Consider the following 26,864-nt stretch of genomic DNA (forward strand, 5'->3'; position numbering starts at 1 on the left):
CGGAGGTGCTTCAAATGCAGGAGCCTCAACGTCCCCATATGCAGAAAGTTAGCTAATTCTGCAACTGGACTGATTGGATTGTACCCCACTCCCCGATGCATTTCCAAACATAAAATGCGGCATCTATACATCTTAGCAAAACAGAACAGTTCCCTGCTACCGTTTACACACCACAACACCACCATTTACATACTACACTACCATTTACACACTACAGTATTACCATTTATACACAACACTATCGTTTACACACCACAATACTCATTTACACACTACAACACTACCATTTACACACTACAATACTACCATTTTACACACTACAATACTACCATTTATACACTACAACATACACCTAAAACCAGTTGCTTTTTCTTCTGCCATTTTCTCAAAGTTGGCTCAATATTTACTATGTATCAGTGTGAGAAGTTTTCTGCTGGGCCCAAAGAACATGCAAAGGTAGGGACCCATCCGCCTGCTCTTGAAGTACTTCTAAGGAGATGGGGCATGCTGGCTCAAAAGGGTGAGGACATTTGGGGTCAACCTAACCTAAAAAGAAAAAATAAGAAAAAAAAAACAGAACAAGGTTAATGGCTGCTAGTGGTGGAAGGAGAGACTCACTTGTAACAGAGTTGAGAGAACTTGTATCCTTTTTTATTGTTAAGGTTAGCACATAAAGTAACAGATTAATGATGGCATTTTCAAGCATATGCGTCCTTCCCCTTCCTTCTCCCTCCCACAACCTGCTCTTTCCCACCAGGAACACCTGAGGTTAGAGCCTGGTCATACCACTCACCAGCTGAGTAATAAGCCAAGTCCTTTAACCTGTGTGCCTTTAATTGAGCACTAAACTAATCGAGGTGGCCACAGAGACCAGATCAGCTAACCCTGGCGAAGAACCACATCCCGCACACAATGGCAGCAGTGAATGTTAATTCATTCATTCCAGATATCTCACTAAATTGTCTTGGCATTAACTCCACGCCTCGCTTCTGATTTGTTGCTGGGCTAGCAGCTGAAGGAGGCAGGAGGAGGGCAGAGTCTGGACAATGCAAAGCAGACTTGGTCACAGAGCCCAACAAGGGTCGACTTCCACTTCCTTTGCTCGACGTTCTTCTCCCTGGAGTAGATGAAATGGAATTTAAAAGAAAATGAGTCAACATCCAGATCAGAAAAGGCATACGTGTGTGTGTGTGTGTGTGTGTGTGTGTGTGTGTGTGTGTGTGTGTGTGTGTGGTGTGTGGTGTGGGTGTGATGTGTGGGTGTGTGTGTGTGGGTGTGTGTGTGTGTGTGTGTGTGGTGTGTGTGTGTATGTGGTGTGTACACCTCTTTGTAAAGAAGGTTGTTGCCATGGAGATGAAACAGCGAAACAGCAAAGACAGAACCACTGAAATGGCTATAATTAATTTAAGTATTAAAAACAATTAAAATTGTATTAAAGAAAGTTCATTTGAACAAGGCATAAATTGGGTGAGTGGATCACATGAAGCATGAACAAAATAGAAGCATTGCTTTGGGGTGTTGGAACAGACACTCTGTCTGTCTTCAAAGACGAGAGATAAATTATTGCTCAGTATTCAGGCACACTAAAATATGTAACCTAATTTAGCTAATGTTTCTAAGAGCAAGGCAGTTCTCCAACACTTCTGTTTCCTCTGGCCCTGGTGCCAGGCTGAAATACACAGCAGGGGAGGAAACACACTTCTTATCAGGTGAGTGTGCCAGGGTTTCCTTCCCTTGTCACTCACTGTGGCCACAAACCACTCGTCCACAAAGATGGAGGGATGAGTATCAGGGCTGCACACTGTGGAGCATTCAGAGTCCCCAGCACTTGTCACCCTTCATGTCATTTCATACTATCACAAATGCCATAAGAGAAGTGTGGGGGCAAGAGGGCGCTGTGCTCCCAACACGAAACTCAGAAACACTCATAACTCATGAAAAAACCCACAGCTAAAGCACATGAACTCAGACCTGCTCCTGACTTGGTTCTAAGTTCCTGCCCTTACCTCCACACCATCCTACTGCTATTTCATTTAGATATTCTAGGGGTGCTTATGCAAACATGCTGGGGAACAGTGGGTCTCTTGTGTTTCTTCTATTCTTGCTCATGGCAGAGAACAAAACGGTGAAATCAGACAACGTGTTTGACCACCCACAATACAACATACCATGGGATTGGCATTTGGATTGATCCTTGCCACTGACATCCATTTCCTACCAAATGAAACATCAGCTCTTGCATGGTGTCACTTGCTGAAAGGCACAGCCATCTCCAAGATCTAGCTAATCCATCTTTCTTTTATTATTGTGTGTTTATGTGTTTTTGTGTATGCATGTGTGCATGCATGTGGAAGGCAGATAGATGTTGATGTCAGATGCCTTGATTGATCAGTGTGTGTATGTGTGTGTGTGTGTATGTGATATGAGTATACACACATATATATATGAGTGTGGGCACACACATGACATCAGAAGACAACCTCAGATGTAGGTCCTCATCTTCCACCTTGTTTGAAACAAGGTGTCTTCTTACTCACTACTACATATGCTAGGCTATCTGACTGTGGTGGTTTGACTAGGTATGGCCCCATGCACTCATGTGTTTGAATGCTTGGTCCATAGGGTATGGCACTATTCGGAGGTGTGGCCTTTGGAGGAAATATGTCACTATGGGAGTGGCCTTTGAGGTCTCATATGCTCAAGCTACACTCAGTACTCAGTCTCTCCTTCTGCTGCCTTTGGATCAAGATGTAGAACTCTCAGTTATCTCAACCAGCACCACCTCTGCCTGTACACCACTATGTCCTGCCATGATGATAATGGACTAGCCCTCTAAACTGTAAATCAGCCCCAATTAAATATTTTCCTTTAAAAGAGTTGCCGTGGTCATGATGTCTGTTCACAGCAAAAGAAATTCTAACTAAGACATTGGCCTTCTAACTTTGGAGTGTTCTCCTGTCTCTACCTTTCATCTCATTGTAGGAGCACTGGAATTATACATGTGCACTGTGGCTTTACATGAGTCCTGAGAATTTAAAATCAGATTCTAACATATATGTATCAAGCACTAAACCATCTCCCCAGTCCTCCATATTTTTTAGACACAGTGTTCCTTACTGAACCTGAAGCTTGTAGATTGAGCTAATCAAGCCCCAGGGATCCTCTATTCACCACTTCCAGATCACTGAAATTACAAAGAATACACCCAGCTTTTCTTATATGGATTCAAGGGAATCAAGCTCAGTTTCTCATGCTTTATAGAAAGCACCTTACTCACTGAGCTGTCTCCCCAGCTTCATCTAACTCTTTATCACATGACCCTATATGGGCTACCTTCCCCTGAACCCCAGAGCACAGAGGTCAACTGTTGGCACATCCTGCCCTAGACTGAGTAGCATTTTGGCAATGGGGATCAGTTGAAGGGAGGCTAGATATTTTGCTAAGAAAACTGAGGATAAGGTTCTGCAAAACGGAGAGCCTATCCTTGTCCATGAGACAACATGAACCTGGACATTTGCAGCCCAGGTTGACAGCACTCAGCGCCAGGACAGACACAGAGACTTTCTGCTTGAGGACAGGGGAGAGCTCAGTGGGCAGAGGAGGTCAGAAGGTCCACAGGAGGTTGGTCAGGTGAACAAGGAGCCAGGAAGACAAATCACAGGAGGCCGAGCTGAAGTGGGAATACAAACGCTGGTGTCTTTATTGACTCTGTGTCTTCCAATTCATCCAGGGAGCTGGATAGGAGAGGCACGTTCCATCAGCTTCTCCAGCACCCCACCAGCACCGTGGCCAGCTTCGACCCATAAGCAGGTAGGTAACTGAACTTCTCACTTTGTGAAATGCATATGCTAAAGACTTAGCAAAACCCTTAACACACCTTCAATCTTGACCATAACCATGAGACAGACCCATGAGATGATCTTGATTTTAACAGCAAAGGTTTTCAGGGACCTAAACAATAGTCTGAAGGAAGCAATCGCAAGAAATGGGGAGAGGAAGTTGGCATGAGCGCAGGTAAGAACCAAGAAGATAAATGGCGGCATCTGCTCTCGCGATTCTCAAGGAACTACGCTTGGGTGTAGGGTTTCTGTGGGTCATAGATGAAAATGCCAGCCCGTGAGCTGCCAAGGAAGAGGCCATCTGACTCAAGGTTTAATTAGCTCACACCCTGGATACATTCAATACAGATGGCCAGGCTCCAAAGATGGATTTATCGATCACATGAAAACGCAGGGGTTTGAGGGAGGCCTCAGCGGCAAACAGAGCAGCTCTTTGCCGGCAGTGTCATAAGCCAATGAGAGGATAACGAACGCCCTTCCCCTCCTGACAAGGAAAGTAAAAGATTTATCTGAGCAACATGCCTCTCTAGAAATACTTACTCCACCATGTAATTCATTAGTGTACACAAATATGGTATGATAGAAATATGCACTCTGTGTTACAGTTTCCAGAAAGATAATTTCCAAGGTCTTGAGAGAAAGCAAGCCACCCACCACAGAGCAGCCTGGGCTAGGAGACACACAGAAACAGGAATAGGTTAGAGATCAAGAGGCAGGAGATGAGCTGCTTGGGCCCATAAGGGTCCCTTAGTCGTACAGCAATAGTGTAGAGTCATGTCAACACGCCAGGCTCTATTGCAGGTCCCACCGAGGCAGAACTCTGTCTGCCTCCCACATTGACAAACCACATGATTATCCCCTACACACCTTCCTTGAGAACGGACGACGGACCCTGAAAGACCCCTGAGCCTGCAGGAAAAGTCACATACTTGGCACTAGAAGATGCCTCAAGCCTAAACTCTGCCACCTACCAACTCAATGACACTGTGGAAGTCTCTGCCTCACTGAACTTCAGTTTCGCCTATTGGTAAAATAGAAACTTTGGGTCCTTGAATTAGCTACTTCCTTCATCACCAGGACAAGAACACCTGATAAGACTTAAGGGAGGAAGGATTTGGTTGCGGTGGTGATTCTGTTTGTTTAGCTTTTGTTTTTTTGGTTTGGCTTGGTTTCGTTTGGTGTTTTGTTTTACTAGTTTTATTAGTTTTTGTTTTGTTTTGTTTGCCTTGTAGTTTGAGGGTATAATCTATCAAGATGAAAGAGACATAGCAACAGGAGGATGAGGTCACACTGCATCTGTAGTCAGGAAGCTTTCTCCGTTTCTCTAGCCCATGGGAGAGTGCCACCCACACTCAGGATGGGTGGTCCTACCTCATTTTCGCCTCTCTGGAAATGCCCTCACAAACACACCAAGAAGTCTCCTGGGTGGTTTCAAACTCCATCAGGTTGACAATCACAGTCTTCATGCTGTTACCATTTAAATAACATTAGAACACATAGCAGGATCTTATCGTTAGCTCCTATGGGGTTAACAGCATCCTGGTTCCTACAGTACAGTTATGAGAATTTGGGAGGATTTTGTTTTCTCCTTCCAAGATCAAGTGTAGATTCCCTAGGAAGGACAGGAGATTCTAGATGTCACAACCCAATTTATTCATACCCGAGAGACAGTGAGGGGAAGGCTACTGGGAACAGATAAGAAGTTGGGGCTCTGGAGTGGCAAATGATGTGGGTCCTTCCTAGGTCTGTAAAGGGGAAGATGCTCTCAGTTCTCAGGTATAGACAAACCACAATAAATGGTCAGGCCCACAACACAACTTACACCCCACAGAGTGCTTCATGTGAGTCCTAGAAGAACCCTCCAGGTAGCTGTTACCACTGTCCCCAAGGCTTGGTTACACTAATCAGCAACAGATCTGAGTTTAGATGCAGCCTAACTCTCAACCACTTCCCAACAGAAATGCAGTATGAGCCAGAATTGTGACTTCTAACTGCCTGGCAGCCGCATCTTTAACAGTAAGAGACAAGTACAATTGACTTCATCTCCCTGTTCAGTTTTCATTAATTGATTCTGTGAGTGTGAGTGCGTGTGTACCATGGTGCATGTAAAGAGGTCAAAAGACAACTTCTCAAGTGTTGTCTCTTACCTCCCCATTTGTTTGAGGCAGGGTCTCTCTTACTGTTTCTACCACTGCGCAATCTATTCCGGTCTGGTGGGCGGTCAGTGTCTGGCCATTCTCCAGTCTCTACCTCACATCTCATCGTACAAGTGCTAGGGTTACAGGCGTGTGCCACTGTAGCTGCCATTTTACACGAGTTCCGAAGATCTAAGTCAGGCCATCAGTAAGCATTTTCATCCACTAAGCAATCTCCCTCTGTCCTCCTAATTCCTGCTACGTTAACCCCGTATACACAGAAACATTGTCATGTTAGCATATCATTTAAAGGAGGATTTTTTTCATTGTCTTTGCATATAGTGTTAAAAATCCAACCTGTAATTTATTCTTATCCTTCCAACGTTATTTTAAACCTGACAGGTCTCAATTATTAGCCATATCTCAAGGGTTCAATAGCCATGTAGGCCACCACATTGGACACATCTAGACCAGGAGTCAGATCATTTTGTAATGATTCAGATACATTAGGTTTTACAGGACACATGTGTCCTATATTGCATTTTTTCTTTCTAACCCACTATAAATGTAAAATCCTTTATGATCTAAGAAGTTGTACAAAAATGGTCATGAACTAGGTTTGTCCCATCTGCTAATTCCTTCTACAGAGTCTAAGCTCACAGAGGGCAGGGGCCAGGTCTAATTTCTATGCCATTGCTACATTCCCTGGTACCTAAAGTATCACAGGCACTGGCTAAGTATCTGTGGGACTTAGTTTAACGGAAGGAGGTCAAGCGAGATTTATTATTTCCATTTGAGAAGTGACAGGAATAATATCAGCGAATTGAAGTGATTTATCCAAGGTACATAGCTAAGTACGGCCCCAAGCCGGGTTACTACCAGCCTCTGCTCCGTTCTGTGTCACCTGCTGCTTTTAATACCTACCGGCACCATGCTTCATAGTGGCACTGGATATCACAACGACCCCCAGAGTCTCTGTCACTGTGCCTCTGGGTTTGATCTCAGGCCCCCCAGCAGCATGGACAAGCGTAGGAGTCAATGATCCTACATGTTTCAGAAGCGGGCCCAGCTGCAGTTCCAGCATGCAATGCTGTGCATGACGGAGAGCCCATGCCATGGCCTCTCTCTCCAGGGCAGGATCTCTCCAGAAATGAGTGCTCTTGAAAGTTTAGGGAAAATGAATTTCTATTCTCCTTTTCAAGCTAAAAAAGCATTCTCCTCCTTCACAGGGAAGCTAGTGAACCAGTTATAATTACACCCCGTACACTGAGGAGCGTGAAAGTGACATTTAGCAACACTTAAGCCTTGGATGTGTGGTGGCTGCAGTCAACATTATATAATTGCTGAAGCATCGATCCCGACAATTAGCACAGGGAAGCGGAGATGGAATGGAAGATCTCCAAGAAAATGCCACAAACCCAGAGTAAAATGAAGCCTAAAGTCTCTCTTGGAAACAGCTTCTCCTCCTCCTCCAAATGTTGAGACTTTTTCCTTTTTCCTGCCCCCAAAGTATTTGCCAGAATTGCCCGGGGATACAGCAGGCCTAGAAGCAGAGCCATGGGTGGAGAAGGAAATGTTGGAAGTTTTCTGATAGGCTGTCTACTCCCCGAGTTCTAGTCCAGGTGGTAGGTAGATGTAGGCCCTGGCAAAGCTAGTACAGCTGAACCAAAGGAGGCGAGGCCAAGAGGGTATGGCTGGGAAGACTGGAGCCATTCTTGCTGCCAGCAATGCAGTCATTGAAAGGGGTTGTGATGACAGAGAGCCCAGCCACTTGTGTTTTGGAAAGAATTAGGGACAGAGAGAGAGAGAGAATGCAGTGGCTGAACTAGGATGAGCAGGCACAGACATATGCGGGGTGGGGGGAGCAATTTTTGAGAAGCAAAATTGGCAGGACCTGATGAGTGACAGGCTGTAAGAGTGACAGGGTTATTCCCAAGCTTCTGGCTTTGTGTCTGGAAGGTTGAGGTATGGTTGGTAATAATTGTCATCTAGGTATAATTTGTGCTTCTGGGTGTGTCTGTAAGAACGGCCCCAGGGGGCTGGAGAGATGGCTCAGAGGTTAAGAGCCCTGGCTGCTCTTCCAGAGGTCCTGAGTTCAATTCCCATCAACCACATGGTGGCTCACAACTATCTGTAATGGAATCTGATTCCCTCTTCTGGAGGGAATCTGAAGGAATTCTGCATGGAGGCAGAATGTTGGCTACGTAATAAATAAATAAATCTTATTTAAAAAATGGTCCCAGGGAACAGGATTTATCCTTAGTACTTGAACTGGCTTTATGGAGCCCATTCTCTCTGGAGGGATACCTTGCTCGGTCTAGATATAGAGGGGAGGGCCTTGGTCCTGCCTCAAAGTGATGTGCTAGATTTTGTTGACTCCCCATGGGAAGCCTTACCCTCTCTGAGGAGTGGATAGGGTGGGGTGGGGCGAAGGTGGGGAGAGCGGGAGGCGGGGAGGGAGTGGGAACTGGGATTGGTATGTAAAATGAGAAAAGATTGTTTTTTTAAAAGTAAGTAAATAAATAAATTAATTTAAAAAAAGGGAAAGGGAAAAAAAAGTATGGTTCCAGGGACAATTAACAGAGGTGGGAAGACTCCTCCCAGGGTGGACAGTGGCTTCCTGTATTCTGACAACTGTTCTCGAACCTGAGTTCTGTGGTGAAACAACCTGAACCTGAAGAAAGGCTTGCGTGAAGCCCCACCCGGACTCTTTATTACTGTCTCCCCAAAGGAACAGAAGTCTCCAGGCAGTAGGTAAAGCCTCTCCTGTTCCTCTGGGACCCCAGACAGAGCTCCAGTACAGCTAGGGAGTGATGTAATAGCCCGCCAAGGTTGCTATAGCAACACTCCACAGGCTGGATGGCTAGATTACTTAATGTTTACTTTCCCACAGTTCAGGAGTCTAGAAGTCAAAGATCAACCTGGTAGCAAATTTGGTCTGAGGTCTCTCCTTATCTTGTAGGTCATGGGTTCTTACTGTGACATCACATGGTATGTGTGTGTGTGTGTGTGTGTGTGTGTGTGTGTGTGTGTGTGAGAGAGAGAGAGAGAGAGAGAGAGAGAGAGTGTTCTCACATCACTGAAGATTGGCAGTGACAGCAGCAGCAAGAAGACTGACTCAAATACACTCATCTGCAGGAAGCAAAGGCAGGCACAGCCCTGCTGTTTCTTTACCCTCTATACAGCGTGGCTGCCAATGGTAGGTGCCACCCACACTGGAAGAAGGTCTTCTCCTCTCAAGAAATTCTTCCTGAAAATTCTCTCATCTCTGTGTCCGTCAGCACATCTTGCGTGGCAGGTCTGTAATATAATACGGATGGGTCCTGGGCTGGGTTAGACCACTGATGTCTCTTCTCCGGCAGCATCCTGCATAGCTCTCTGAAAGCTAAGCATCGGGGGAGTTTCCTGACTGGGTCAAGATTCATCTCTCTGTGTACTATTTTTAAAGTCAACAAAAGAGTGGAGTAGTCAATTTTCAAGGCAAGAAGCACAAAATAAACAAAAAAGATAGCCAACATCATTAGCCACCAAAGGGGTACAAATTCAAACCATAATAAGATACTACTTCCCGGCTAGCACAATGGCTAAAATGGGGTTTAGTTCATTCCTACATGTGCAGTGAGACTAGAGACAGCCGGATGGCACACATGTGTCTGGGTCCAGTACAAAATGCCACAGCCACATTGAAAACAGTTTGGTGGTTTCTCATGAGGAAAAACATGACCCTGACCCTAGCAAACAGCTCAGCCATTTCTACCCCAGGCATTTATTCAAACAGGATAAAACTTACACTTAAAGAAAACCTGTGTGAATCTGTGGCTAGGTCTTGGGCAGGCACTGAGGAAGAAATCGTAGCTGTAGTGTCAAGACCACGCTACGCCCATAAACGAGCACCACGCTGCTCTGCCCCATTGTACAGCTCTTACATTCCTTCAATGCCCTCTCCCACAGCGTTCCCTGAGCCTTGGAACAGGGCGGATGGTGAACACTGAACAGTCACTGTCCTCAGCACCTAGACCAGTCATGAGTCTCTGTCTTAACCACCAGTCTCTGGAAATAGCACCTTCTTGGATCGGGATTTGGGGAAGTGCTTGTCTGTGGGACTAAGCATAAACATTTAAGAGGCAGTTTGACAACTTGTCGTTTAGCAAAGCACATATGCTGGCCTTCCCTAGTGCCTGTGACCTCCCCAGACATGGGCCTTTGGCCAGGTTCCCATCTCCTTCCAGTCTCAGAACTCTTTTCTGAAACTACTCATGGATGTACATGACACATACATGCACACACGCATGCATACACACACAGACACACACACACACACACACACACACACACACACACAAAGAAGACAGATAAGAGGGGAGGGAAGAATGAAAGAGAGGGGAGGAGAGGGAAAGTCAGGAGATGGGAGGGGAGGGGAGAAGAGAGGAGAGGTGAAAAGAGCCAGGTGTGGTAGTATACAGTTGTAATCCCAGTGGTGGGGAGGCAGAGACAGGTGTGTCCAGGGGCTCACTGACCAGCTAGCCTAATCTACTCAACAAGCTCCAGGCCAGGGAGAGAGATCTTGTCACAATAAAGCAAGTGGCCAGCACTTGAAAAACAACACCCAAGGTTGGCCTCTGGCCTCCACATTAGCATACTCATATGTGCATGTGCACCTGTATACATACATGCACTTGTATACATACATGCAATCACACGTGCACACGTACAAAGAAAAAAAGGAAGGAAAACTAATTCTATGTAATGATTTCTACCTCACTGGATTGTCACAAAAGTGAAATTGAAAGAGACTATGCTCACAGAGGGAAAATTCCGCATAATCCTTGGACTAGATCAGAGCAGTGAATGTGGCTCCTGGCAGTATAAAATGTTTCCAGTAGTAATTCTCAACAATAAGGACGTGGCTAATAAGTTAAGCTATATATGCCATGATTTATTTATAGAATGCTGTATAATACAGCCATTAAAATAATGCTCTGAAGAATATTTAATGGCACAGAAAAATGATCACAATATAATTTTAAGAGAAAAAAATGAGGCTATAAAACTGGGGTCTTAATTCTGTTCTTTAAAGAAAAGAGTGGGGTGGTGTGTGTGTGTGTGTGTGTGTGTGTGTGTGTGTGTGTGTGTGTTGTGTATGCATCTAGAAAAAGGCACTAAGGGAAAATACAGTGAAATGTTGACTGGCAAGCCTTCCTTTTATACTTCTCTTTCTTATTCTTCTGCATTTACAAATTTTCTCCAATACATCTGTATTCTTTTCATAACAATACATGCGCTTTTAAAAACTCAGATACCAATTTTCTTATTCAACAAAATTGGTTTGTTTATTTATTTTTTAGCACACAGTGTGAGCCAAGCAATATTTCAGACACAGGTATACTGTGCTTGCTGAGAAACTTAACAGGCACAGTTTTCTCAAGATGCCCTCTAGCTGGCACTGAACTTCTCTTAATCATTCTTTGCACAGCTTTCTTCTGTACATTTAATTCATTCACTCCCCATGGCAAGGAACCATGGGGTCCTCTTCTATGGTGCCCTGTAACGTTATACCCCTTACATTTGGCAGAAATTCAATAGTGGATTTTATCTTAACAATCTGATACCCTTTGACCGTGGTCAGTTTCCTACCAGTTAATACAGGATGAGCAGATGAGAGCACCATCCCCATGCTGGTTTGTTCCTGCATAGTCACCTTCCTCCATTGACATGGAAGTGATGGAGTTAAATATTCATTCAAAGTCACAGCCTGTGGTGGTGTTACAGTTTAGAAGTCAAATCCTTTCACACATAACACCCTACTCCAAAACTCGTGTGTTGAAAGGTTAGTCTCCTGATGGTGTCACTACTGAGAAGAAACCAGATCATCAGCACCCTACCTTCATCAGTGGGTTCATTACTGGGGCCACGTGGTGTGAGGGAAGCCCTGGAAGGTGCTGGGAGGTGCATCTGCTGGAGGAGGCAGCTCACTGGAACTGCATCTTTAAGAGGTATCTTGTCCCTGCTCCCTCCCGATACCCCCTCTCACCATCCCCCTTTTCTCTCCCCTGCACCCTTCCCTCTCCCTCTCTGCTTCCCTGTCTGCCGAGAGGTGAGCAGCTCTTTCCTTCCACCATGATCCTTTCCCCAGCCACAAGCCTGAAAACAATGGAACCAGCCCAACCCAGGACCAACACAAACCTTCCTCTTTAGTGTTGTGTCATCGTTGTCACTGCAAGCTGCCTCCAGCAGCTGGGGTTTCCTGGCGGGACATCCTAGATAAAGAAGAGATTGTCTTTACCCAAACTCCACAAAGTAGACAAGGAATCTGGATTTTTCCCTCCTCAGGCACAGAGTGTGAGGACACAGCAGGTGTTCTCCACTGTTTTCATGGCCTGCATACCTGGGCAAAAGGCAAAGCCTGTGGACCTGTCTTACCATAATATTTTTAATGCTTAAAACAAATACACAGGATCCCAAGGAAAACTACTTACACTGAAGTACGTCTCTTGTAATATTATGTCTCAAACATATGTATTATACAGGAATAGATTTGCTTCTTTGAACCACATTTAAAAAAAATAACACTACCCTTGAAAAACAAGCAATTAAGTTTTATTTTTAAAAGACATAAGGGCTGTTTTGCCCAGCTTGAACATGAACAAGAAACGGCGGGAGGTAATGCATTTGCCGTTTGGTACAAGCCAATTGATTTTGACTTTGTGTGAGTACCTGAGCCATGCTAAGGATTCAATTCTTAAAGATACACTACTGCAAACAGAATTAAGGCTTTCATGAGTTATACAAATAATAGAGATTTCTTTCAGGGAGCACAAAAATTCTCCCAAGATTTTTAGTTAAACTCTAGTCAAATCTGTTTATTATTACTGCATGTGTGTGTTGTTATTACTGTATGGGGTGGTGGGGGAGCATGCTCATGTAAGGGTCAGAGGACAGCTTGGTAGAGTTGAATCTCCTTTTCCATCTTTGCATTGGTACCAAGGAATGAACTCGGGTTCTCAAGCTTGGGAGACAAGTACCTACTGAGTTGCCCGCCTCACCAGGCGTCAGGTTGGTTTTCGTCTGCCACTCAATGAACTAATATTTGGCAAGATAAGCACCTTTAAGAGATTGTATCAGTAAGAAAATGTGACTCTGTGGTTCGGGTTCAATGCTATTAGGAGATAAATGTTTCTTGGAAGAGTTTTGGTTTGCTGGGCGTTTGCAGGCCTTTGGTTTGAAACAATTTGACGGAATCTTATAACTCAGCTGTGACGACCAGAGCCCTTCAGCTTGCCTTCTCAAGCCTTCCAGGATGATGGCCTTAGCCTCTTTTCATGAAAGCAGCTTAGCCAGGAAGTCTAGAGATGCTTCCAGAAGCCTCCATAATGGCTACATCAGAGCCAGTGATCGAGATTCATCTCAAATAAACAATCAAAACTAACTGCGTGTCAGCCAACCAGTAGACACACTTCCACCACTCAAACTGCCCTGGCCCTTGGTTTTCTTCCTTCATTAAAAGAAAAAAATAAAACTTCCCCTTTGAAGACAATGAAATACCTCTCTGTGAAGAAGCTGTGGCAGTTGTAAAGGGATCCTACGCTCAGTTTCTGGTCCCAGGTTTCAAAATCTTCTGTGAGTCCAGTCCCAGAGGATCCAAGCCATTCTGCCTCTGTGGGCAACAGGCACACATATGCTTCACAAATATACATGCAGGGGAAACATACATATGCACAGAATAGAAAGACCTGGAAAGGGTGTCCCCTGCACTTCATTTTCTGCTAGTTTTCCCTGACAAAACCCTTAAACACTATTACTCAAAACAAACTTTTAAGAAAATCAGGGACTTTTTGAACAAAACTTCCCTTGGGGTTTTTGGAAGAAGCAATAGCAACTGTTCATTCAAAACTGTTCCCAATAATCTGTCCCAGGGCATCCCAGGAGACTCCAACTTGGCCCCATCTCCTAAAGGTTCTATCATTGCCCAACAGGATGGAGACCAACTCTGAAAGCACACGAGTCTTTGTGGTCACTTAAGCAAACCATAGCTTGCTTCAGGTACACCAGTCATTCTTCATAAAGCACAATCTTTGACTTGGAAACCACTTCCGGTTTTTTCCTCTTGTTTAGGCTGACAAATCCACTCACTATTTCCAGAGTGTACAGACCAGGCTGGCCTCAAACTCACAGAGATCCACCTGCCTCTGCCTCCCGAGTGCTGGGATTAAAGGCAGGGGCCATCACTGCCCAGTATGATCAAATTTCTTTAGTGGTATGGGCTCTTTTTTGTTTAGCATCTGATAGGAAGTTTCAAGAATCTGCCCAAAACGTTTTTTCATGAAATTGCAACGACATGTTGAAATCATGTGGTTTTTTTTTTCTTCATATACACACATCTCTAACCTGTCCTCTTATATGGATGTATTCTTCTAAACAGGCCAAAGACCTACAGTCTCTGTGTCTTTTCACTTTCAAAAGTCCATTCTCAAGATTTTTCCCACGAAGGAAGAAAAATCTTTTTGTCCCCACCACTTCATTAACGTAAATGAAACTGGACACATTTTCCAGAAGACCTTCCTTTTCTTTGCCCACGCAAGATAAATTGGGTGTGTAAAAAAATAAATAATAAATAATAAATAAGGCTAAGACAAAATATTTCATTCCAATGACATTCTTTGGAGCCTAATACTTCATTTGTGGTTCGTAAAGTAATTTGTTTGATAAATTTACATAGGAGGGAATAATTTATATGTTCAGCAAAGTGTGAAATATTCATTAAATTCTGTAACAAGTGAGTAAAGCGAGGCAGATTTTACAAGTCAGGAGGTCAGCACTGTTAGCATCGTTTAGCGTTGGTATGGAGGGAACCCAGCTTTTGTGGCAGGTGACCAGCTGCCTTTCTAGAAATCACGATTGTCATTTCTGATATTGTCAGCGTCTCTCTCAAAGGGGTTTTGTAAATGTGTAGCATTTTCACCACATCATAGCATAAGAACATCAATAGCGCGCTGTGTCTGGAAGACTAGGCAATGTAACGCAGATGCTGTACAAAGAGCAAAAGGGAAAAACAAAGCCCGAGAAAGGACTTCTACTTCAATCAGGGCTTATTACACTGTGTGTGGCCCAGATCACTGCGCCGTCTGTCAGCAGTCACCAAGTGCTGCTTTAAATGTCACACTGACAGCCGTTGCTCCAATCCACTCCAGGCTGCACTGCCCTCTGAGAGTAGAAAATCCATGTGAGGATGGATATGGTTTGCAGAACTTTAGGGGACTTTGAAAATTACTCTACCCGTCCCACGTGTTGAACTAAAAACAACTTCAGAGAAGGAACGTTGAAAGATCTGGTTCACTGCTGTCTTGTTCAGGGTTTCTATGGCTGCTACAAAACCCCATGACCAAAAGGAAAGTAAAGGGGAAAAGGGTTTAGTTGGCTTACACTTCAGCATTGCTGTTCATCACTGAAGGAAGTCAAGACAGGAACTCAAAACAGAGCAGGAACCTGGGAGAACCTGAAGGCAGGATCATGCGGAGACCATGTGAGGGGAGCTGCTTACAGGCTTGTTTCCATTGGGTTGCTCAATTCACCTTCTTATAGAACCCAGGACCAAGAGCCCAGGGATGGCACCACCCACCATGGGCTGGGCCCTCCCCCATTGATCACGAAAAGAGAAAATGCCTTAGAGCTGGATCTCAAGGAAGCATTTCCTCAGCTGAGGCTCCTTCCTCTGATGACTCTAGCATCTGTCAAGCTGACACACAAAACCACCTAATGCGTCTGCCCTTGGCTGCCCCACTGGTGCACAAAACTATCAGGTAAGGGCCAGTCAGCCGTGCCATGCTGTAGGAGAGTCTGCAGGGAAGAGTGATCTCCAGCTGCCTCCCGGCCAGTCTCTCAGCTGTTGCAATTTCAAAATACCGGTGGGTGTAAATAACATTCCAGATATCCACACCGACTGTAATGTGATATGAAAATATTTGTGCTGTCTATTGATGACAGGATCACAGGCCATGCTAATCCTACTGGTTTGTTTCCACGCTTGTAAATTGCAGGAAACACCACTTTTCACAGAGAGGCTGGTGAAAAGGAAGTTGGAGAGGGCTAGAGAGGCAGCTCAATGGTTAAGAGAACAAACTGCCCTTGCAGAGGACCTGGCTTTGGTTCCCAGGCCCCACATCAAGCAGCTCATAAGCACCTATAACTCCTGCTCCAGGGGATCAGAGGTCCCTGGCCCCAAAAGCACCTGCATTCACATGCGCATACCCAAACAGATATACAAAAACACATAAGAAAAAAATAACATAACTCGCGGAGTGATGGTGGCACACATCTTCAATCCCAGCACTTGGGAGGCACAGGCGGAGCTCTGTGAGTCCAAGACCAGCCTGGTTTACAGAGTGAGCTCCAGGACAACTAGGGCTACACAGAGAAGCCCTGGCTCAAAAATAAAATAAAATAATTCTTCCTTTAAAAAAATCTCTCTCTCTCTCTGCCTCCTACTTGTGGATCAAGATGCAAGCTCTCGGTTACGGCTCGAGCACTATGCCTCTCTCTCTGTACGCTGCCATTCTCCCCGCCTCGATGGCCATGGACTGTCTTAGTCACTGTTCTGTTGCTGTGAAGAGACACCATGACCATGGCAACTCTTATAAAAGAAAGTGTTTAATTCCAGGCTTGCTTACAGTTTCAGAATTGAGTCCCCGCATCATGGTGAGGAAGATGGTAGCATAGTAGCACACATAGTGCTGGAGAAGAAGCTGGGAGCTTTCCATCTTGATCTTCAGGAGGAGGGAGAGAGGAGGACTAGACCTAGATAGCGCTTTTGAAACCTCAAAACCTAGCCCCCAGGGACACACTTCCTCCAGCAAGGCCACACCTCCTAATTCTTCTAAGCCTTACAAAGAGTTTCCACTCCCGGTGACTAAGCCTTCAAACATATGAGTCTATAGGGGACAAACTAATTCCAACCTCCCCGCGGACTCATACTCTGAAACTGTAAGGCCCAAGTTAAGTGCTGCCTTTTATAGAGAAAGTAGGGGGGGGGGCAAAACAAGTAAACTAAAAATTTCCCTCTGAAGTTTCATGGACTCTCTAACTCCTAGTCTACTAGCCCATTGGCGCAGGGAGGAGGGGAGTCCAGGGACCCCAGTTAAGAGCCACTGTGTTATATGTTTCTTCATGGTTTGTAGAATCAGTTCCATATTTCAGGTAAGGGAAAGAAGGAAGAGGTAAGCTTTTATAATGTTAAACTTAGGTATTTTTCTTCTTTGCTTTTAAAATGTTATTTTGAAGAAATGAGAGGAGTAGATAAATTTTTAAATGACTTTTCTGGATAAACTTGAGAAGTCGACAGTCTAGTCAGTTCCTCAACACACGTTTGTCCCCTCTGGGTGCCGTGAGTGGAACTCAGGCCTCACACATGCTGAGAAAACATTCTACCCCTGAGCCACGCCCAGAACTCGTCTAGAAAACCGGTATTGCCCCTGGACAACACGATGAACCCACCAAACCCCGTTGTCTACTCCCTAATGAGTGCATGTCCCCACTCTTCTGGGAAAGTGCCCCCTCCCTAGGATAGAGTGAAGTCCTGGGAGAGCTAAGCCATTTGGAGCAGCCATTCTCTTGCCAGAGATGGATGTGTAAGGTGAGAATTTAATCTCCCCAGCTGAACCTGCAAAGCAAGGGCTTTTGTTTGGTGTCTGGAAATGCTGAGATCATCGGCTAGCACTGGGGAAGCTGACACCAGATAAGGAAGGCACAGTAAAGACTGAGGGACCCTCAGTCCTTGAGGACATCATAGAGGTGATCCTACCAGGAGCCATGCCACCACCGGACTTCTTGCCATGTAAGATGATGGCCAATTGTATGTGACCATTGACTTTTTTGATTGGCACATAATTATATGTATTTAAGGTGTACAATGTCACGTGTCAATTCATGTACACTCTGTGAGATTTCCAAATTAGAGTAATTAGCATAACCATCACTCCAAAAATTTACTGTTTCTTTCTAGGGAAATACTAGAATCTTCAGGCTAATTCCGAGTATTCATTGGTATTGTTAACTGTGTTCGCCCTACTGTGCCATAGAATAAAAACCTTACTCTTCCTGCTGTCTAATTAAAGTTAGGCCCAAGTCCTCTACCCTCAATAGTTGGTGACAATTTTCATTTTACTCTCAACTTCTATGAGACAAATCTGTATGGATTCCTCATGTGCTGTGAGACAATATGATATTTGTTTCCTGGAGCCTGCCTTGTTTTTCTGTACTTTAATATTCTTGAGCTCTGCCTATGTCACAAAGGATAGGAGTTCAGACTTCACATGTGCACCGCATTTTCTCCATCCACTTGGCAGGTAATGGACACTTAGGTTTTAATTTCCTGTATTGGCTATTGCTGGTATCACTGCAGTGAACACAGGAGGGAAGGCATCTATAATGTATTGATCTTTTTTCCTTTGGGTATATGCCCAATAGTAGGACTCCTGAATCAGATGGTGTGTTGGTTTGAAAAGAATGACCCCCCCCCCGCCGCATAGGATCATATGTTTGAAAGTTTGGTCCCCAATTGGCAAAACTGTTGGAGAGGATTAGCAAGTGTTGTTGGAGGCAGTGTGTCACTGAGAGTGGGGTTTGAGGTTTCAAAAGACCCCGTTTCCTCCAGTGTCCTCTCAGTTCCTCAAACTGGTGAATAAGGATGTGAGTTCCCAGCTGCTCTGCCTCCAGGCCTTTACTCCACCACTGTGGACTCTAATCCTCTGAAACCATAAGCCCAAGTAAATGTTTCTTTTAGTGAGTTGCTTTGGCCATGGTGTTTGCCAAAGCAATAGGAAAGTAACAAAGACCGATGGTAATTCTGGTGTCAGTTGTTTGAAGAACCTCTGTACTTTGAGGGAGTTCTTTAAGGTCCAGGTGACGTCATCATACCTGACACAGATGGGCACGTTGGGAAACATTAAGAAGGGGCCCCTGCCTTTTCAAATGCCTTCCTACATCTAGTTCTTAATGTGTTAGAACATCTCAGTACATACAGTACATACAGATCACCTCTTCTATCACTCCACTCAACCCACACACCTCACCAGGTCCTGCTTAGTTACCCTCTGGCTACGTCACTAATACTTGCCTACTGTTCTGTCTGTACTGATGGCTCCATCCCAGCTAACTGCCAGCTCTTGTCTCGTCTAAGTCATCAGTTCCCCTTCTATTAAGGACTTTTCCAAACAGAAGGCAAAGGAAATTTATTGTGGTGATGATCAGTTCATATTACTTTCCTCTTTAAATCTTTGTCATGGTTTTCTGTTGCTTGTAGAATATGGAGAAAATCACTTAAATATCAACAAAAACATATAGAAATCTGGCCCAATATATAGCCCTCAGCTCCCACCATGCTACCTCCCACTTCCTCCCCATGCCCATGTCCAGTTAAAGCATTCAGATCTCAGCTTAGCCTCCACTTCCTCAGGGAAACTTCTCATGGCCACACCCTTCACCTGGCTCCTAGTGTATATTCTCACAACGACTCCACAGAGCCTTCCCAATGATTTAGGACAGTCTTTTGGCTCACTATTGGATGCGCAGACTTTAATACAGTACGTATATTCAAAACATATTTGTAGAAGGAACAGACAAACGTTCCCAGATAAAATCACCCCTTGAAGGAGCTTGTCCCCATAGATCTAGCTTAATCAATAGCACCCAAAATCCCCATTCATCAGCTCCATGGGTTCTGTTCACAAACACAGCAGCTTGCACTTGACACTCCCTCTAGCTGAACGCTGGAGGAGGAGGAGCTATTTGCCTCCTAGTGTGGGTCCTTCTCTCCAAATCACTGATGGAAGAAATGCTGCACGGTACACATTACATACTGAATGGGTGTTTCTCTCAAAGTTCTTACATTGGAATCCTTACCCCTTATGCTCTACAGAGGTACTAGGAGGTAGAGCCTTTGAAAGGTAGATAAAGTCACCATGATGAGACTACTGTCCTTCTAAAGGGAAAAAAAAAATCTAGGGTACCCCCCACCCCCGCGTTTACCACTTGATCTTGGATCTCCCAGCCCCACAACTGTGAGAAAATGAATGCCTGTTGCTGGAACTACCAGCCTACAGCGTATAGCATCCCCTGACAGTCACTACCAGCCTACAGTGTATAGCAGCCCCTGACAGTCACTACCAGCCTATGGCGTATAGCAGCCCCTGACAGTCACTACCAGCCTATGGCGTATAGCAGCCCCTGACAGTCACTACCAGCCTACAGTGTATAGCAGCCCCTGACAGTCACTACCAGCCTACAGTGTATAGCAGCCCCTGACAGTCACTACCAGCCTACAGTGTATAGCATCCCCTGACAGTCACTACCAGCCTACGGCGTATAGCAGCCCCTGACAGTCACTACCAGCCTACGGCGTATAGCAGCCCCTGACAGTCGCTTTTCTGTTCCTGTGATAAACAGTGACTAAAGGCAACTCAAGGAAGGGTTCGTTTTGGTTTATAACTCAGAGGACTAGGTGTCCACAGTGTAAGAAAGGCATGGAGGCAGCGGCAGAAAGCCAAAAGAACACCTCTCAACTACACACAGGTAGCAGAGAGACCAACTAGAAGTGGGGACATGGCTCTAAACCCCCAAAGCCCGCCCCGCCCCCACCCAGGACATCCTTCCTCCGGCACAGCTCCTGTCCTGAAAGTTCCATAACATCCTCCAGATGGCGCTACCAACTGGGAACCAAGTATTTAAAGACGTGAGTCTATGGGATACATTTCTCATTCAAGAAACCACACATCTTAAAGGAAGACAGTGCACAGAGTGTGACCTGCGGAATCTAAAAGTCATTTGCTGCTGCTCTTGCCGGCTCTGTAACACTCCAGAGCTGGTATATGACAGCTCTCAGCCCCAGTGTCTCCTCTATTAACTGGGATAACAAGAGCGTGAATCACACAGAGTCGCTGTGAAGATAAAATGAGACGCCATTTCTAAAATCCTTAACAGCAAGCCTAACTCACAGTGTAAAAACCTCCAGCCGTAAGTGTGTTTATTCCCATTTGGATTCCTATGGCAGAACTGAAGCCAGTCTTCAAGATCAGAGAGTGAGCAGCCTGATTTCAGAGATGATGAACCAAGTCTAAGAAGTCTCTGGTTGGCAGAACGAGCAGAAAGAGGCCAGGCAGCACCCGCAGGGTGCTGTTTTTCCACCCCATCCTACACTCACGTTGCTTCTCTGGGGCCCAGCAGCTCTGGGCCCTGCTAGTCTCAAAAGATGTAGCACCAGACATTGTCCCCCTTTGGGCTAATGGTGAGATGAGCTACTTGTAAATGCTCCTTCCTCCAAGCTCCACAAGGACATCCATTGCCCCAGGAACAGAGGCAGAGCCCAGAGGAAAGTCTCAACCAATCAGTAGCACCCATCTCTCTCAACAGTCCTTCCTGTGAAGGACACACCAAAATGCACATCAGGTTGCAGGGCACGTATGTGTTTGCATTACTACAGACCAATGGCTTTGTACATGCGAGGCAAGCCTTCTGCCACTGAGCCACATCCCAGCCTTCACGGGATTTCTTTCATCATTGTGGCAGCTTTCTCTCTGTCCCGAGACTCCAGACTGGTGAATTTCATGGCACCGCCATGAGTCTGATAATCAAAAACCATCTTGCAAGGATACAGTTCAGAAAAAGCTTCACAATGTGCACTTATTTGAACAACAGGAACAGCAACGTCTTCTTGATTCCTGCCTGGTATTTCGCTGAGAGCCACTGCTTAACCACAGCCAAGAGGAAGAGAAAGAGAAAGTGTAAGTTGTGAGCATACCAATCGCCAGCTCAAATCAATCACTTCTAAAGGGCACGCTTCCCCTCAAGAACAGGTTTAAGGAAATATGCACGCAGACTTAATGGAAATTTTCAGAGTATATTGATTGAAATCTGTTGCATTTTCTTCCTATTTGAGAACACATCATTTTTGCATTAGGCAATTGGTTTATGACTTAGGTAAATAGAAAATACAAAAAACTTTTCAGAGATGGGGACTTTTGCGAAGATGCCTCATTCCATCCCTCCGTGGGGTTCATACCTCCCTCCCTGTGGTCTTTCTGATGAGTCTCCTCCAGACTCCTTCAAAAGAAAGCCCCCACTCTGCCCCACTGCTTATAACAGTAATCATGACAACAAGCAGCTGCTCCCACAATGCATCACTCTCCTTTGTCTCCTTTCTCTGCAGAAACTACCCTCTCCATGGGCCTGGAGCACCCCTCCCCTTCCCTAGCCTCCCTATCCACCCCTGTCCACCACCCATCAGCCTCAGAGACAGTTTCCGATACTATTTCCCACGGGAAGTCATGTCTGTGCCCCAAGGAGGTTGTCAGAGCTTTTCACAGATGCCTTGCTCCGACTCCTGTCCTAACTGTCCCTTCTAAAACATTTTTTTCATGGTTTTTTTATGTTCTGGTAAGTCTAGGTCCCCACCCTATTGTGATAATGACCACTCTGTCCATACTGCTCCATTTTGAAACAGTTTTTTTCATATTTGAACATTTCTAAAATCAGGTTGTTTTGGAAATAATGTGTACATTGAGCGTGGTAGTGTTTGTGATTTTTTTTTCCTTCTAAAAAGCTGTTATTATGCTAAAAGCACACCTTCAAAATCTAACGGCTATGTTTCACATGTCTTGACTGCAGGTTCTCAGGGAGCGGGAACTGTATTTTAGCCGTCTATGCATCTCCACCCTCAGAAGGGCACCTGCCAGGCAGCTGGTGCCCAGTCACTGATGGGAGGAGGTGAATCACAGGAGCGTCTTCATCCTCTCTCTGCTGCTGCAGCAGGTAATTACACAGAGAAATACATTACCTCAGAGCTCTGAAGCTGGGACATCTAAGGTCGAGGCGCTGCCAGCTGCAGTGTCTGGTCAAGCCTTTGTCCTCTTCCATGATGGTGTCATGGTAGCTGTGTCCATGGCAGAAGTCAAAGGGAGTGAGAGAACACTTTCTCCAAAGTCCATTTAGAGGGACATCAATCCATTCTTGATGGCAAAGCCTTCATGACCTTGACATCTCCGGTTAGGTTCTGTTCCCAACAAGGTTGGTTTGAGGATTGTTTTTTTCAGTGCAGGAATCTAGGGGATACATTGAGAGCACAGCAAGAGAGGAAGACGAGGAGGAAGGGAGGGGACCCTAAACTTCCCATCCCCTGGAAAGTACAGGACTTCTCCAAGAGGATCTGCCTCCTCATTGCTCCCTGCATTTCCTGGGGGGAGGGGTGTCAGGACAACACAGTGGGAGCATACATCATAGGACACACGAAATTCTTCCCTTCATCTTCAGGAGACTCCCACAGGCTCGGCACTCCACAGGCAAACACAATCTCAGCCACCTCTATCCTCTCTGGGTGGCTTCAAGAAAAGGATCAAATCTTTGATTTATTACTTTTTTTTTCTGAGACTGAATAGAGAACTTCAAGCTTGCTGCTCGAGCCCCTCCACCACTGAATCACCCTGCACCTTTAATTCGTTTCATTTCTCTAAGATCTTTGAAGCCTGGCAGCTGGCAGCCTTTGAGGCTCACTTTTAAACATGGCAGCCATGCCTAGTAAACACGTATGATCCCGTCTCCTCTCCACGCCTTGTACAATCCTCCCAGTTTCAGGAAACAGTGGCTTTATCCCCGAAGACACCAAGCCAGAGAGGCAGTCCTGGTTCCTCTGCCTTCTTGGTCCCACAGCGGGGCTTCAGGGCCCATGCCTTGCACATCGATGCTTCGTCCAGTTAACTTAGTCCTCTGGCCATGGCTCCTTTCCTAACAGCCTAACCTTCGTACACAGGTTCCCTGGCCGCTGCATTCTTCCCTCCTTCAACTATTGGCAATTCCATACTTCAGGCCTCTTCTTACACCTTATTTCTTTCAAGAAGGCTTTTAGGTCAGGATCTCCCGCCATCAGCTTCCCAAGCAGGATGCTGTCTCTGTTTGCTGACTGCTGTTTGCTTGGCCACTCTTGCTTCCCAACTTCAACTAGATGATATGGAGGTAGGGAAAGAGTCTGCTTTGCTCATAATAGCGCCGACATGCAGGAGATACTCAATATTTATTTCTCGAATTACTGAGATCAATAAAGGAACTGTGAACTTGATTGGGCAAGGTTTAATTCACTGGCAAATTGGCTCAATGCCACGAGACATCAGATTTAGGGGGGGAAACCAGCTCTGACAAAGCAGCAATGGGACTTAGGTCATTCCATGAGGCTCAGGTTCTTCAGCTGAAAAAGTGAGGATAGAAACAAGTCATATGGGACCATCACAAGCTCAAGGGACAGTGTATGTAGCAATGTGTTTCCCAACTACTGTGATTTCTATCCAGGTGTATCCATGGCCATCTAGTCTCTGAGCAACCCCACCATGGCTGCAGCAGCTGTAACAAAGGCCATGCCAGCTCAGCCTGGAGCTGTGACAGTCACCAGCGGGGCTCAACACCAAGTTCTGTTCCATCTCCACATCTTCTGCTGTCTCACACCACAAGGCCACTTCCAGAAGCCCTCATCACTGCCCCTTCCAGTACACTGTGTTGCTGGGGGGGATTTAATGAGCCTGAAGGTCCCGGAAATACACTGAATTCGAAGACAAAATGAATAGCATTGTGCATTTCAGTGTAACAGCTATTAGGAGCAGCAGCCACCATGTACTCAGGAGGGCAGGAGAGATGAGGAGAAAAGGGGTAAAGTGACCTCATAAAGATACTTAATTTCATTACCACCAGACATAGTTTCCCATTATTGCTCTTGGTGTTTAATGGTTTTATGATTCCATCTATTGACGCTTAGCCAGTTCATTAACTGTGCTGCTAAAAATACAATTATCTCCAACAAACCTTTCATCACTAATAAAAAGAGGCGGGGGAAACTCCATCATTACCAGAAAGCAATGGGGTGGACACATTGGTATAGCAACACCTTGGCCCCGAATTAAGAAACTGAGACTAGGCTGTCAGTTCAAAATTCAACCAAGCAACTTCTTTGCTTTTTCTTTAACCGACTCCAGCTAGCTTGGTGACCTGATTTCGCATAGCCAACTGGCACTGACATTGATTGAGCCAGCTGAGTAAATCTATCATCGAGTTAGTGGTGTGGCTGAGGTGTGAGAAACTACTTAATGACCTATCCATTCACCAAGAGTTTACAAAACCTTTCCTGGATATCTTGCTTTGGTCAGACAGACACCACACATAGAAAAGAGGCAGAGGACACAAGGGTCTCATCTTCAAGACCCTACAGATGAGCACAGACTTCTCTTGGGTATTTATAGAGATATATAAATGTAAATGCTAAGACTTGGGAAGGGAGCCCCAGTTATTGAGCTGAGGGTCAAGATTCCTTGAGGATCAAGACCTCCATTCTTTATTTGGGACAGAGGAGGAGAAGGTGGACACTGAGCAGAGCAGGAGATGCGCGTGACTCTCCGTCCCACTTTAGCTGAAATCAACACAGTGACCTTCCGTAGTGTGGATGAATGAAAATGGCCCCCATAGGCTCATAGGGAGTGGCACCATTAGGAGGTGTGGCCTTTTTGGAGGAAGTGTGGTCTTATTGGAGGAAGTGTGTCACTAAGGGTATGCTTTGAGGTTTCAAATGTTCAAGCCAGGTCCAGTGTCTCTCTCTTTTCCTGCTCCCTGCTAATTGGATGTTGAACTCTCAGCTCTTTCCCCAGTATCATGTCTGCCTGCGTGTCACCATGTTTTCTACCGTGATAAAAGTGAACTAAGCCTCTGAACTGTAAGTCAGCCCCAATCAAATGCTTTCCTTTATATAGAAACATGACCCAAGGGACTCAGACAGCCTAGGGAAAGGATAGCACTCCAATAGAAATGAGAGAAGGAAGGAAGCTCCAACAAATACAGACTGGTCCATCAGTGCCAACAGCCAGAGGCAGACTGACATCCCTTGATGGTGGAGTGGCACTAACTCTCTCTCCTCCCTTCCTCCCTTCTTCCCTCCCTCTCATCACCCCTTCCTGTGTGTGGATGAAATGCGATTGGCCAGTTTCTTTTTCCTGCCACCATGCCATGCCTTTCAGTCAGGAATCATAAGCTAAAACAAACCCTTTCTTCCTCAAGTTACTTTTGGTCAGCGCATTTTACCACATCAACTTATAGGAGTAGTGACTCGGACTCACCTGAGGAGGCTCTGAGGACCTCTGACCCAGGAATGTGTCTCAGTCAGTGTTCCATTGCTGTGAAGAGACACCGTGACCATGGCAGCTCTTATAAAAGGAAACATTTCATTGGGACTGGCTTACAGTCTCAGAGGTTTCATCCATTATCATCTTGGCAGGAAACATGGCAGCAGGCAAACAGATATGGTACCGGAAAAGGAGCTGAGAGTTCTACTTGATCTGCAGGCAGCAGAGACAACCTTGCACCATGCTGAGCATAGCCTGAGCCCAGGAGACCTCAAAACCCACCCCCCACAGTGACACACTTCCTCCAGCAAGACAACACCCACAACAACAAACCCACACCTCCTAACTGTGCCTCGCCCTGTAGGGGTCATTTCCTTTCTAACCACCGCAGGATGCTTCCCAGGCTTGAGGTTAATACCTGGCTCTCTGCTGAGCCTCTACTTGCTGCCAGGGAGGAGAATTAGGTAGGCTAGAGGACCAAGCTCCCAGGATTCCAGAACCCCTAGTCCAGAGGCTGTGCTTCCCATGTCAATGAACACCCCCGCTTCCTGTAAATGACTTTTGAATTCTGTAATTACTCAGGAAATGTCACGTTTGCCACTGTGCTGTTAGTATAGCAAACAACTCCACACCAATGTAAATATTTTCCATGGCATCATTCCAGCTCCCTGACGCCTGTGCTTCCAGATGATCACACAGGAGACAGAGCACAGCATCTACTGTGACGAGATGCACTTACAGGAGGCTACCCG

General features: G+C 45.6%; 2 long non-coding RNA genes across 2 annotated transcripts; both read right to left on the minus strand.

Annotated features, from left to right (window-relative positions):
* Positions 1–629: 629 nt before the first annotated feature.
* On the minus strand, positions 630–13,834 carry LOC125388856 (uncharacterized). The gene is made up of 3 exons (XR_007228336.3): positions 13,517–13,834; positions 12,158–12,231; positions 630–1,117 (listed from the first exon to the last, which is right to left on the minus strand). It is a non-coding gene; the product is annotated as an uncharacterized LOC125388856 (long non-coding RNA).
* Positions 13,835–20,833: 6,999 nt separating this feature from the next.
* On the minus strand, positions 20,834–26,372 carry LOC146894483 (uncharacterized). Its single transcript, XR_015001507.2, has 3 exons — positions 26,107–26,372; positions 22,797–24,197; positions 20,834–21,706 (listed from the first exon to the last, which is right to left on the minus strand). It is a non-coding gene; the product is annotated as an uncharacterized LOC146894483 (long non-coding RNA).
* Positions 26,373–26,864: the final 492 nt, after the last annotated feature.

This window comes from Myodes glareolus, chromosome 4, assembly GCF_982192425.1.
Source record: "Myodes glareolus chromosome 4, mMyoGla1.1, whole genome shotgun sequence".
Classification (NCBI taxonomy): Eukaryota; Metazoa; Chordata; class Mammalia; order Rodentia; family Cricetidae; genus Myodes; species Myodes glareolus.